The sequence below is a fragment of the Thalassophryne amazonica genome, chromosome 2 (assembly GCF_902500255.1).
Source record: "Thalassophryne amazonica chromosome 2, fThaAma1.1, whole genome shotgun sequence".
Lineage (NCBI taxonomy): Eukaryota > Metazoa > Chordata > Actinopteri > Batrachoidiformes > Batrachoididae > Thalassophryne > Thalassophryne amazonica.
The window spans coordinates 155,350,965-155,363,422 of NC_047104.1; the positions used below are offsets into that span (position 1 = coordinate 155,350,965).

At 43.1% G+C, this 12,458-nt stretch overlaps 1 protein-coding gene across 1 annotated transcript in view; it reads left to right on the plus strand.

The window, feature by feature from the left end:
• The window catches only part of LOC117500999 (zinc finger protein 609-like), a 336,795-nt gene that overhangs the window by 108,577 nt on the left and 215,760 nt on the right, over positions 1 to 12,458 (plus strand). The gene's annotated exons all lie outside the window — the stretch shown is intronic.

The following is a 12,458-nucleotide window of genomic DNA, read 5'->3' on the forward strand; positions in this document are numbered from 1 at the left end:
CTCTACCATGCAAAGCAAAAGCCAAACATCAACAACATCCAGAAACGCCGCCGCCTTCTCTGGGCCTGAGCTCATTTGAAATGGACAGACGCATGACACATGACAACAGAATCAGGCATCAGAAAGGCACCAAATACAGTATAATTTGTCAGCATTAAGCAACAAGAAAAACAGAAGAAATACTAAGGTGATCACAGGCCACTAGCCCTAAGCTTCACTAAAAGACCCAGCCTTAAAACATAAAATGAATTTAATGAGTAAAAAGCATAGTAACATACTATGCCAGTATGTTAGCCATACGAAAGGGAAAATAAGTGCATCTTTAAGTCTGGACTTGAAAATCTCTACAGAATCTGACTGTTTTATTGTCGCAGGGAGATCATTCCACAGAACAGGGGCACGATAAGCAAAAGCTCTGTGACCTGCAGACTTTTTATTCACCCTAGGGACACAAAGTTGTCCTGCACCCTGAGAACGCAGAGCCCGGGCCGGTACGTAGGGTTTAATTAGGTCAGCTAAGTAGGAAGGTGCCAGTTCGTGAGCATGTCGTCATGTCTGCATCTGTTGGGGTGTGTAGATGTGTTGTTGTGAACATGATATCCCAGTTGGTGAGGGTGACTCTGTGGTCAGTCATTTGGGCATTTTGGATGAAAACACCACATGTCACGAACAGCAGGGGTGAGTAATGTGCTTTTATTACAGACATACACATTTACTTCTAACTGCACTACAGTTCTGGACTTTCATTGTGCCTAAAACCTGAAACGCTAGCTACTACACTTCACTTCATTGCTCAGTGAGTTCAGGAATAGTTTTATGCTGAATTTCGTGTGGAGAGCCCTGTCGCCCTCTGTGTACCCACACCACTGATTTCATGAATGAAACTCGGTCAATAAAGGATAATTGTGTAAAAATATAATATATATATAAGTGTATTGTAATGGTTTTAGGAGCCTTGCTGCATTAAACAGCAGCTGCAGGACGCCTCAGCTCAGCAGCTTGAACAGCGCAGATCCGTGTAACTTTCAACCCAAATATTTGGGAATGTGTGTGTGTCAGAGTAACTTCAATACTTTCCTGACATAATTTAATGTAATTTAATTTTACTGGCTCAATATCCAGGTCAAAATGGCATTTTTTTTAACACGTATTTTGCGAGCATTTTTCTGAGTGTGTCCAGTCGCGGATCTCCATTGAAAATGCATTAACATCCGGGTACTTCATCAATATTTTGCCCAGTTAGGAGACGTCATGTCGCTGTCCATGAAGGGACGTTTTCGTTTCAAAGAAAAAAAAATATTATATACAGATAACAGGGTTCTAATTAGGATAAAATTTTAGCGTAGTGGTAATGTCGAGGGAGCGAAGCGACCGATGGGGGGGGGGTGGTGCGGAAGGGGGCAGCTTTTGAGAATTTAAGCTAAAAATTTGCCATTCTAGGGGTACCCAAAGGGGAAAAGCCAGGTACGACAGTTCAACTCCATCATGTCCAGAAGACTGGGGAAGTTTGTTGAGTGGGCAATCTCATTCTGGGTTCGCCAGTACATGATCCTCAGTGAGGCAGTCGGAGTCCATGGACATTTTTAAGTCAAGACGTAAAACCTATTTTTATTCTCTTTCTTATGAGTAGTTTTTATTTTGTTATGTTTTATTCTTTTACTTCTGTTTTTAATTAGGCATTTGATTTTTTCATTTTTATTTATTTTAATTTTTTATGTTAAACTGTTCCGTGTGAGGCACCTTGAGACGGCTTTTGTTGTAATTTAGCGCTTTATAAGCTGATTAAATTGAAATTGAACAACATTTTATTGAGTCTTAAAGTAAATAAATATGAAATTGGTTACTGGATCCTTAAACTCTGGACATAATAAACTCTACATGGTGGATTCTTGATCTCTGGACATAAACAGAAATAAAATCTGTTAGTTTTTGTCAAAAGCATTTCCTTTCAGACATTATTATTGGCATGAACGTCTTTCCGTACCTATGAGCTGAGCTCTTGCAGCTGTGCTGCAGGTCAGGTTTATAAAGAATGCAACACATCTCATTTTGTGAGGAAAAAACGTTTTAGTCGATTGTAGTTTATTGTCTGTATTGCAGCGTTTGTAAGAGGTGTCATTTTATTTAAAGCGGAGATTCATTTTGAAGTTATTAATTCCGAGCGTCCTCTGTCTGAGAGACAGTCAGAGAGCTGCACAGCATTTGTAGCTGTGACAAAACGGAGGCCGATTCTCGTTTCTCAACTGCAACAAGACCAGAGTCCCAGTTAGTGACTTTAATCCACACAAAAGTGACTCATGATATTTTAATGGCTTTGAGAGGGATGAAGAAGCGGACTTACTGCATCTGAAGACCAGCGAATCAAAGAGCCACGAGCCATTGAATCGAAGCATTGCTTCGATTCATGCTTCAAACTGGAGTCGCGCTGCAGAAACGGTTGATTACAGACGCTGTATTGAAAATCTTCTTCTTCTTTGTCTTTTGTCTGTTCCCGTTAGGGGTCGCCACAGCAGATCAATCGTTTCCATCTCACCCTGTCCTCTGTATCTTCCTCTGTCACACCAGCCACCTGCATGTCCTCTCTCAGCACATCCATGAACCTCCTCTTTGGTCTCCCTCTTCTCCTCCTGCCTGGTGGCTCCATCCTCAGCATCCTTCTCCCTATATGCCCTGGGTCCCTCCTCTGCACATGTCCAAACAATCTCAATCTCGCCTCTCTCACTTTGTCTCCAAACTGTCCCACCTGAGCTGTCCCTCTGATATGTTCATTCCTAATCTTGTCCATTCTTGTCACTCCCAAAGAGAATCTCAACATCTTCAGCTCTGCCTCCTGTCTTTTTGTTAGTGCCACTGTCTCTAAACCATACAACATAGCTGGTCTCACTACTGTTTTGTAAACTTTCCCCTTCACTCTTGCTGATATTCTTCGGTCACAAATCACTCCTGCCACCTTTCTCCACCCACTCCACCCTGCCTGCACTCTCTTCTTCACCTCTCTACCACACTCTCCATTACTTTGAACAGTTGACCCCAAATATTTAAACTCATCTACTTTCACCACTTCTACTCCTTGTAACTGCACTATTCCACTGGGCTCCCTCTCATTCACACACATGTACTCAGTCTTGCTTCTACTGACTTTCATTCCCCTTCTCTCCAAAGCATATCTCCACTTCTCCAGACTAGACTCAACTTGCTCTCTACTCTCACTACAGATCACAATGTCATCTGCAAACATCATAGTCCATGGGGACTCCTGTCTGATCTCATCCGTCAACCTGTCCATCACCACTGCAAACAAGAAAGGACTCAGAGCTGATCCTTGGTGTAATCCCACCTCCACCTTGAATGAGTCTGTCATTCCGACTGCGCATCTCACCGCTGTCACACTATTCTTGTACATGTCCTGCACTACCCTAACATACTTCTCTGCCACTTCAGACTTCCTCATACAATACCACAACTCTTCTCTTGGCACCCTATCATATGCTTTTTCTAAGTCCACAAACACACAATGTAACTCTTTCTGTCCTTCTCTGTACTTTTCCAACAGTATTCTCAGAGCAAACATTGCATCTGTAGTGCTCTTTCTCGGCATGAAACCATATTGCTGCTCACAGATCTTCACCTGTTTTCTAAGCCTAGCTTCTACTACTCTTTCCCATAACTTCAGGCTGTGGCTGATCAGCTTTATGCCTCTGTAGTTACTGCAGCTCTGCACATCACCCTTGTTCTTGAAAATAGGAACCAGCACACTTCGTCTCCACTCTTCAGGCATCCTCTCACTTTCCAAGATTTTATTAAACAATCTGGTTAGAAACTCTACTGCCATCTCTCCTAGACATTTCCATGCCTCCATTGGAATGTCATCTGGACCAACTGCCTTTCCACTTCATCCTATCATTGCAGCACTCACTTCTTCCTTGCTAATCTCTTTTACTTCCTGATTTACTCTCACCACATCATTTTCTCTCGCTCATTTTCTTTATTCATCAACTCTTCAAAATATTCCCTCCACCTTCTCAGCACACACTCCTCACTTGTCAGCACATTACCATGTGCATCTTTTACCACCCTAACCTGCTGCACATCCTTTCCAGCTCTGTCCCTTTGTCTGACCAATCGGTACAAGTCCTTTTCTCCTTCCTTACTATTCAACGTCTTGTACAGCTCGCAAGATGCCTTTTCCTTTGCTTTTGCCACTTTTCTTCTCGCCTTACGCCGCATCTCCTTGTACTCCTGTCTACTTTCTCCAACTATCCCAAAACTTTTTCGCCAACCTCTTTCTCCTTATGCTTTCCTGGACCTCTTCATTCCACCACCAAGTCTCCTTGTCTTCATTCCACTGTCCAGATGTCATACCCAGTACAGTCCAAAACTGCTTCCCAGTACAGTCCAAAACTGCTTCCCCTCCAACTAGTGCTTCTCTCACCTGCTTGCTAAATTTCACACAACAGTCTTCCTCCTTCAGCTTCCACCATCTGATCCTTTGTTGAGCTCTCACTCTCTTCTTCTTTACCTCTAAAGTCATCCTACAAACAACCATCCTATGCTGTCTAGTGACACTCTCTCCTGCTACCACCTTACAGTCTGTGATTTCTTTTAGCTTGCATCTCCTATAAAGTATGTAGTCCACCTGTGTGCACCTTCCTCCACTCTTATATGTTACCCTGTGCTCCTCCCTTTTCTTAAAGTAGGTATTCACCACAGCCATTTCCATCCTTTTTGCAAAATCAACTACCATCTGTCCTTCCCCATTCCTATCCTTGATACCATATCTACCCATTACTTCCTCATCACCTCTGTTCCCTTCACCAACATGCCCATTGAAGTCTGCTCCTATCACCACTCTTTCATGCTTGGGCACACTCTCCACCACCTCATCTAACACACTCCAGAAATCTTCTTTCTCCTTCATCTCACAACCTACCTGTGGGGCATATGCACTGATGATATTCATCATCACCCCTTCAATTTCCAACTTCACACTCATCACCCTGTCAGACACTCGCTTAACCTCCAACACACTTTTAACATACTCTTCCTTTAAAATGACCCCAACACCATTTCTCTTCCTGTCCTCACCATGGTACAACAACTTGTACCCACCGCCGATGCTCCTGCTCTTACTTCCCTTCCACTTGGTCTCTTGCACACACAATATGTCTACCTTTCTCCTCTCCATCATATCAGCCAGCTCTCTCCCTTTACCAGTCATACTACCAACATTCAAAGTCCCCACTCTCATTTCCACCCTTCTAGTTTTCTTCTTCTCCCGCTGTTCGTGGCAACGTTTTCCTCCTCTTCTTTGTCGCCTTCGCCCAGCAGTAGCCCAATTTCCACCGGCACCCTGTTGGGCAATAGCACCGGTGGCGGACGTTGTTAACCCGGGCCGCGACCGATCCGGTATGGGAATTCGATTCTGAGTCTGCATAGTTGGGTTGGCTTGTTTTACGCCGGATGCCCTTCCTGACGCAACCCTCCTCATTTATCCGGGCTTGGGACCGGCACTCAGAATGTACTGGCTGCACACCCCATGTGGCTGAGTTGCTGTATTGAAAATCGTAGTTCCAAAGTAATAGCGTAACGGGCCGTAACGCAAGTTTGCGCTAGCTAGAACCCTGGATAATATCATAAAATGCATTAAAATTGTAATCCTGCGACGTAATCCCCATTTTTACTAAATATACCTGTAATCTGAATACGTCTTTTTTTCCTATAACTGTAGCAGAATACAGTTACATTTTTTTGTATCCTAATTATGTAACGCTGTTACATGTATTCTGTTACTCCCCAAGCCTGTTTATACTTATAGTGGATTTTGTCCGTTTGATAATATCGCAGATTTTTTTTCTGTTTTATACTTATAGTGGATTTTGTCTGTTTGATACATTTCATGGATTTTTTCCATTTGATACATATCGCTGATTTTTTTTTTCATTTTATGCTTACAGCAGATTTTGTCCGTTTGATACATACAAGGATTTTTGTGGTAATGGATAAAATTTGCTGGTCCACCTGAATCCATTATATGCAAGTTTTACTGTGTATTTTTTCCATATTGTGAACAGATGAATTAATTAATGCACTGTAACAAGATGATCACTGTTGAAAAAGAATCTCAAACTTAACTGTTAACTTCAAGTAAATGTAGCTCTGAAGTCCAGGCTGTTTCTTGCGTTAGCTGCGTCCATGGTAGAGAGTTGTGACGATGAAGTTGAAGCTCCCCGCAGTATTCACTTTTGGATACTGAATAAATCATCTGTACTTCCATAGTACAAGTGCTTACCACCTCTGAGCTCGCTTGGCTCTCCCTCCTCTCATTATACAAATGTGGAGGAGTAAGGCATCCGTCCGCTGCCTCCATGTGCCTCTGGCCCTGATAAATGGAGCAGCTCTCATGGAAAAATTACATTGGCACTGTTTCTTTGGAAAATGAAAGTGCACAGACACTGCTCTACATCGCTGCCGATGTCCGGCTCAGACACTGCAGCCGTCTCAGCAGAGTGACCCGCTGTCCTGTTCTTTGCTTGTACCCGATGGACTTGTGTGTTTTTAATGTAGTGGCAGTGCTTCTGAAGCACCGCTGGAGAGAAGGTTGACTGACCTGTTTTTGCCAGAGGGGCAAATTGCGTAAATGTGCTCAGTGCAAAGTGAGACGTTCCATCGACACGTTTTAGCAGGTCTGAGGGGGAAGAGAACAACTTAAAAACTGCATCATACGATGAAGAACAGAGGACTCGAACTGAACTGAAATGACCTCCAGGGACACTTCAACACTCGGCAGTGAAAAGTTCAGTTTTCATCTTCAGTTACAGATCAGTGGGAAGCATTTTAACATTATAACAACCCCCCGACACGATGTCTTTTTTTTTTTAAAGATGTGTTGACCGCTACATGGACTTGACCAGTTTATAAATTCAGGTTTTGGATTACAAAAGATTTACTGTCATCAATAAGGGAATAACCCGTTGTGTCTGATGATTTGCAGACTTTCATGCTGATTATACGGTCGCAAATTGAGCTTTACCAGCGCTGCGTTAGCGGAGTCAGTAAAAAGGAGTTTTACCGGCAACGCATTAGTGGAGCCGGTAAAATCCAGCATGAACGTCTGCAAATTATCAGACACAAGGGGGTTGTTCCCATTTTAATTCAATTCCATTGTTTGCACGGTTTATTTTTCTGTAGGTAATTCGGTCAAAGAGGCTTACTGCCGAGGCAGCGTCGCTCCAGCAGCGGTCAGGGCGCGGAGTAATCCATCAAATGTGAAAGTCCATCAAATGTGAAATAGTAATTCTGTATCAGAATCCACATCCATACTTTTTTATGGTAGCTTAAAATCACCCATGTCAGCATCGTCGTTGCTACTCGACTTTCTCTCGCTCTGCACTGACATCGCCATTATTGACATCTGCGCAGCAGTGCGCACGGTCAGGGCATGGAGTAATACATGAAATGTGAAATGGTCAAATATTTTGCGACCTTACTACACCCTGTATTACACGGTCTGAAATCTCACGTGATTAACCAATCAGATTTGCGGAAAAAATGCAATTGCATTAGAATATATAATACATGGTGACAACTGCAGTAGTGTGACAGTACAGGGAGGGTCATTTTGTGAAGGTAATCGTTTTGAAGACAGAATCTTTAGAAATAAAGTCTTTTGTCCCGTGACATTCAGTGCGTTGATTTTGTGTTGGCTTGATCACTTTGGTCAATGAATGAATTCCCTAAACCAAGTCTTTTGCGTTCTAAGACACTATTGGAAATAAAAGCAGCCAGGTATGTTGCTGACCGAATTACACCACTACACTGGCTTTTTGGGTATATAGTATATTGGCTGTAAGGTTTGGGGTTGTCATCTTAATTAGAACATTATTGTATACAATAAATGAATGAAGAAGTTACGACCTGCTGTTTCTGAAAAGCATCGAAGCAATGGGTCAAGCAATGCTGCCCCCTGCTGTTTCACCCAACAGGGAAATGGTAATTTTCTCAATGCACACACTCAAAAACAATGGCTGCTCAGCATAATATGAACTGAAGAACCGATAAGGGCATCGTTGAGCAAAAAGGTGATTGTTGGTTTGAATCGATTCTTAACAGGAATCGGTTTTTGATACCCATCCCTGTTTCTGTGTTATGTTTGGAATGTTTCATGTATAAATGTGACTTGCTTTACATTCTATGTACATGCTGAACTTCCAAAATAAACTGAATCGTACACAAGACATTCAGCCAGAACAGGCCTTGTTTGAGTCATGATGGACGCATCTCCATCCATGTTTCTGTGTAGGCTCTCAGTTGTCCAGGTGGTTTCCATAGTAGAGAAGCTTGAATCTTCGACTGGACTGGGCTGCTTGACGCGAGGACGTTTCGCTTCAAATCGCAGAAGCTTCCTCAGCTAAAATTCTTGCTCTGGAAGTCTGACTTCTGTCTGACTCTTGTAGAGAAGAATAAAACAGAAGCCAACAAAAGCTGGAGTTTTAAACCTAACCAGACCCCTCCTACTGAGAGGCAGACTGCTATAGGCTAGTGACTAAACAATAGCTCTAATTAGCAACTATTGTGCTGTAGTTAGCACACCTAATGGCAGGACAGCTGTCCCTCTAATGATGGGATGGATGCCTTTCTGATGGCTCCCTTGATGACGTGAATGACTCATTACCATGAACAAAAGACTGAAACTCCTTTGACCTGAGTACCCCATTGTAAACAGGGGATAAAGTGTGTCTCAGACCCCTTCCCCGGTTAAGGCTGGGTTTCAAACGTTTCACAAAGAATGCTTCCTTGACCCCTCTCTCAAACCATTTCTTCTCTCTGGCTAATATTTTAACTTCCTTGTCCTCAAACGTGTGGTTAGTGTCTTTAAGGTGGAGGTGAACCGCAGACTGAGGTCCACTGGTGCCCTCTCTGCGGTGCTGGTATAGCCTTTTGTGTAAAGGTTGCTTCGTTTCACCTATGTAGTGTTTGTTACAGTTTTCCTGACATCTGATAGAATACACTACATTGCTCTGTTTGTAACTAGGGATCATGTCCTTAGGGTGAACTAATTTCTGTCTCAAGGTGTTAACCGGTTTAAAGTAAACTGGAATTTGGTGCTGTCTGAAGATCCTCTGTAGTTTTTCCCCTACTCCTGCTAAATAAGGGAGAGACACTCCTCTTCTTCTTGTCTCCGTCTCCTGTCTATCTGGTCTCTCTGTTCTTTGGGACTTCTGACTTTGTCCAGGGATCTCCATCCATGCTGGTAAACTCTTCTTGATGTCTCTGATTAATTTTTTTTTTTTCAGTGCACGGTGTGAAAATTGGACATTATTTTTCTTTGGTTGGTTGGTTTGTGTGCTGAGCAGCAGAGTATCTCATGGGACATTCAGGTCACAGCACATCTCAGCCACTTCACACAGAAATAAAGGCTCACTGTCATCCTACATTTATGTGTTCTCGAGAGCAACTCCTTAAACTACATATCCCCACTGAACACACACACCCGCGCTATAACAGGTACAGTGCAATGAGGGTGTGTATGGGGGGGCATCATGGTCATGGCCGACATTGTGATGTCAGCTCGCAATGGATGAACTTGTCCAGCTACCTAACCCTAATGGGCAGTTCTGCTTTCAAAAGGTAAAGCTGGAAGGTGTATAGTTTTTGTCGGCCTATTTATGTTTAAATTTTTATGAATTAGTTTTTTGTGTGTTTGGCTGATTGTTTAAGGCAGCAATATGAAAATGCCAGTCGATGCTGATGAACAGCGTCTGTAGGGGGACAGTAAACGGGAAATATTACTTCAGTAAAGGAGACACTCTTTCAGTGATGTTCATGTAGCCTCGTCATGCTGAATTCTGAACTTAGGAACTTAGGTTCTTGGTGAAATGTGACCATGTTTATTACACTCTCTTTGAGACATCCGGTACAAATGTGATGAAAGCAGGAATAAACATTTAAAACAAACTATTTGCCACACTTTGCCACTTTCTTGGCAAGATGAACAATGCTGTGAGCTTAAAGAAACGTCCTGCGGCTGCTCCAATTAAGAGGCGCCACAGCAGATCAATCGTTTCCATCTCTCCCTGTCCTCCCTCTTCTCCTCCTGCCTGGTGGCTCCATCCTCAGCATCCTTCTCCCTATATACCCTATATATCCTCTGCACATGTCCAGACCATCTCAGTCTCACCTCTCTGACTTTGTCTCCAAGCCGTCCTACCTGAGCTGTTCCTCTGATATGTTCATTCCTAATCCTGTCCATTCTCATCACTCCCAAAGAGAATTGCAGCACCTTCAGCTCTGCCTCCTGTCTTTTTGTTAGTGCCACCGTCTCTAAGTCGTCCAACATAGCTGGTCTCACTACTGTCTTGTAGACTTTCCCCTTCACTCTTGCAGATATTCTTCAGTCACAAATCACTCCGACTCGATCAACGCTGTCTGCTGTGGGATCGATCAGATCAGAGGCTAAGAATGATTCAGCCTCTGTGACAGTGAACAGAGAGGCTTTTATGAAGAAAACAGCAGAGCAGAATTTGAAATTCTTCAGGTACCGAAACACACTTTGAGATTTTGGGGCTGGATAGTGCTGTACATTATTTCCATTCTTCTATGTTTTAAATGACGTCACACTGAAATTTCACTGAGTGTTTCTGACAGTGTTTCTTAGAGGAAAACATCTCAACACACACTTTAATGCTGCTAACGTTAAAAACGGAACCACAGATTAGTTACAAAGTTTACATAAGTGTGATATCGTGTTATGATGACTCTTTTTTTTTTTTTTTTTAAGTGATAACTATTCATTTTGAAGCAGTCACGGAAAAAAAGAGCAGCCGCTTTCCACTGTGCAAAAACTTAGTAGTGTGGTGTGCGCTTCTCCGTTACAGAACAGTCTCACGTCAAGACAGACACTCAAAGTAAAAGAAAAATAAACCCTACCAACTCCAATGAGAAGGGAAAAAAAAACTGTTCAGGTTAGTTAAACTGTTCTCTACTTGTAAGATTAGGCTTAAAACTTTCCTTTTTGCTAAAGCTTATAGTTAGGGCTGGATCAGGTGACCCTGAACCATCCCTTAGTTATGCTGCTATAGACTTAGACTGCTGGGGGGTTCCCATGATGCACTGAGTGTTTCTTTCTCTTTTTGCTCTGTATGCACCACTCTGCATTTAATCATTAGTGATTGATCTCTGCTCCCCTCCACAGCATGTCTTTTTCCTGGTTCTCTCCCTCAGCCCCAACCATTCCCAGCAGAAGACTGCCCCTCCCTGAGCCTGGTTCTGCTGGAGGTTTCTTCCTGTTAAAAGGGAGTTTTTCCTTCCCACTGTAGCCAAGTGCTTGCTCACAGGGGGTCGTTTTGACCGTTGGGGTTTTTCTGTAATTATTGTATGGCCTTGCCTTACAATATAAAGCGCCTTGGGGCAACTGTTTGTTGTGATTTGGCGCTATATAAATAAAATTGATTTGATTTGTGATTTCCAAAGTCCGCGCCACCAAAAAACAGCGTCATGGAGACATTCCGCATGCACACTCATGGTGAGACTGAAATAGTGTCTAGTGACACAAATGGCAGAATCGCCACACATTAGAATCCAAAATTTGACAGACTCTGAAAAAGTAAGAGTTTTGGGGTGGAGTGTGTCGCCTCCTGTCTCTCTGTGCAGCCTCTGTAAATCTGAACCTTCACTTTCAAATGAAAGCTCACATACTTCGTTATCGGACGAAGCAGCATTCGTTTCACTGTCTGTCAGCCATCAGGATGTTTCTGCTTTTCCTAAAATGTACATCACACGCTGAGAAATTCCAACAGATGTAGAGTAATAAGACACTTTCCAGAAATGCAAAAAAAAAAGTCTGGAATCTCCCACATTTTAAATAGTTTTTCTGTGCATTATTTTTTCTTTCAAAAAAGTTTATTGCACATTCGTAAGATAGTGTGTCAATGAAACACAAACATTTTAGATGAATTTAACTAATCAACAGGCAGCACGGTGGCTTAGTGGTTAGCACTGTTGTCTCACAGCGAGAAGGTCATGGGTTCAATTCCCGCCTGTGGCCTTTCTGTGTGGAGTTTGCGTGTTCTCCCCGTATTTGCGTGGGTTTCCTCCGGGTGCTCCAGTTTCCTCCGGGTGCTCCAGTTTCCTCCCACGTCCAAAGACATGCGGGTTAGGTGGATTGGAATCTTTAAATTCTCCGTAGGTGTGGGTGTGACTGTGTTTGTTTGTCTGTTTGTGGCCCTGCGACAGACTGGCATCCTGTCCTGGGTGTACCCCGCCTCACCCTCTATGACTGCTGGGATAGGCTCCAGCCCCTCACGACCCTCAGTTGGACTAAGCGGTTGTGTGTACGTGTGTGTAATTAAAAGTTCAGCACATAATCAGACCAGAAACAGTACTAAAAGTTTTTCATTTTTGTCTTTGGGCTTCAGGACACAAGGTCGGCTAGAATCCCGAGTGGAAGCGTTGCGCATGGT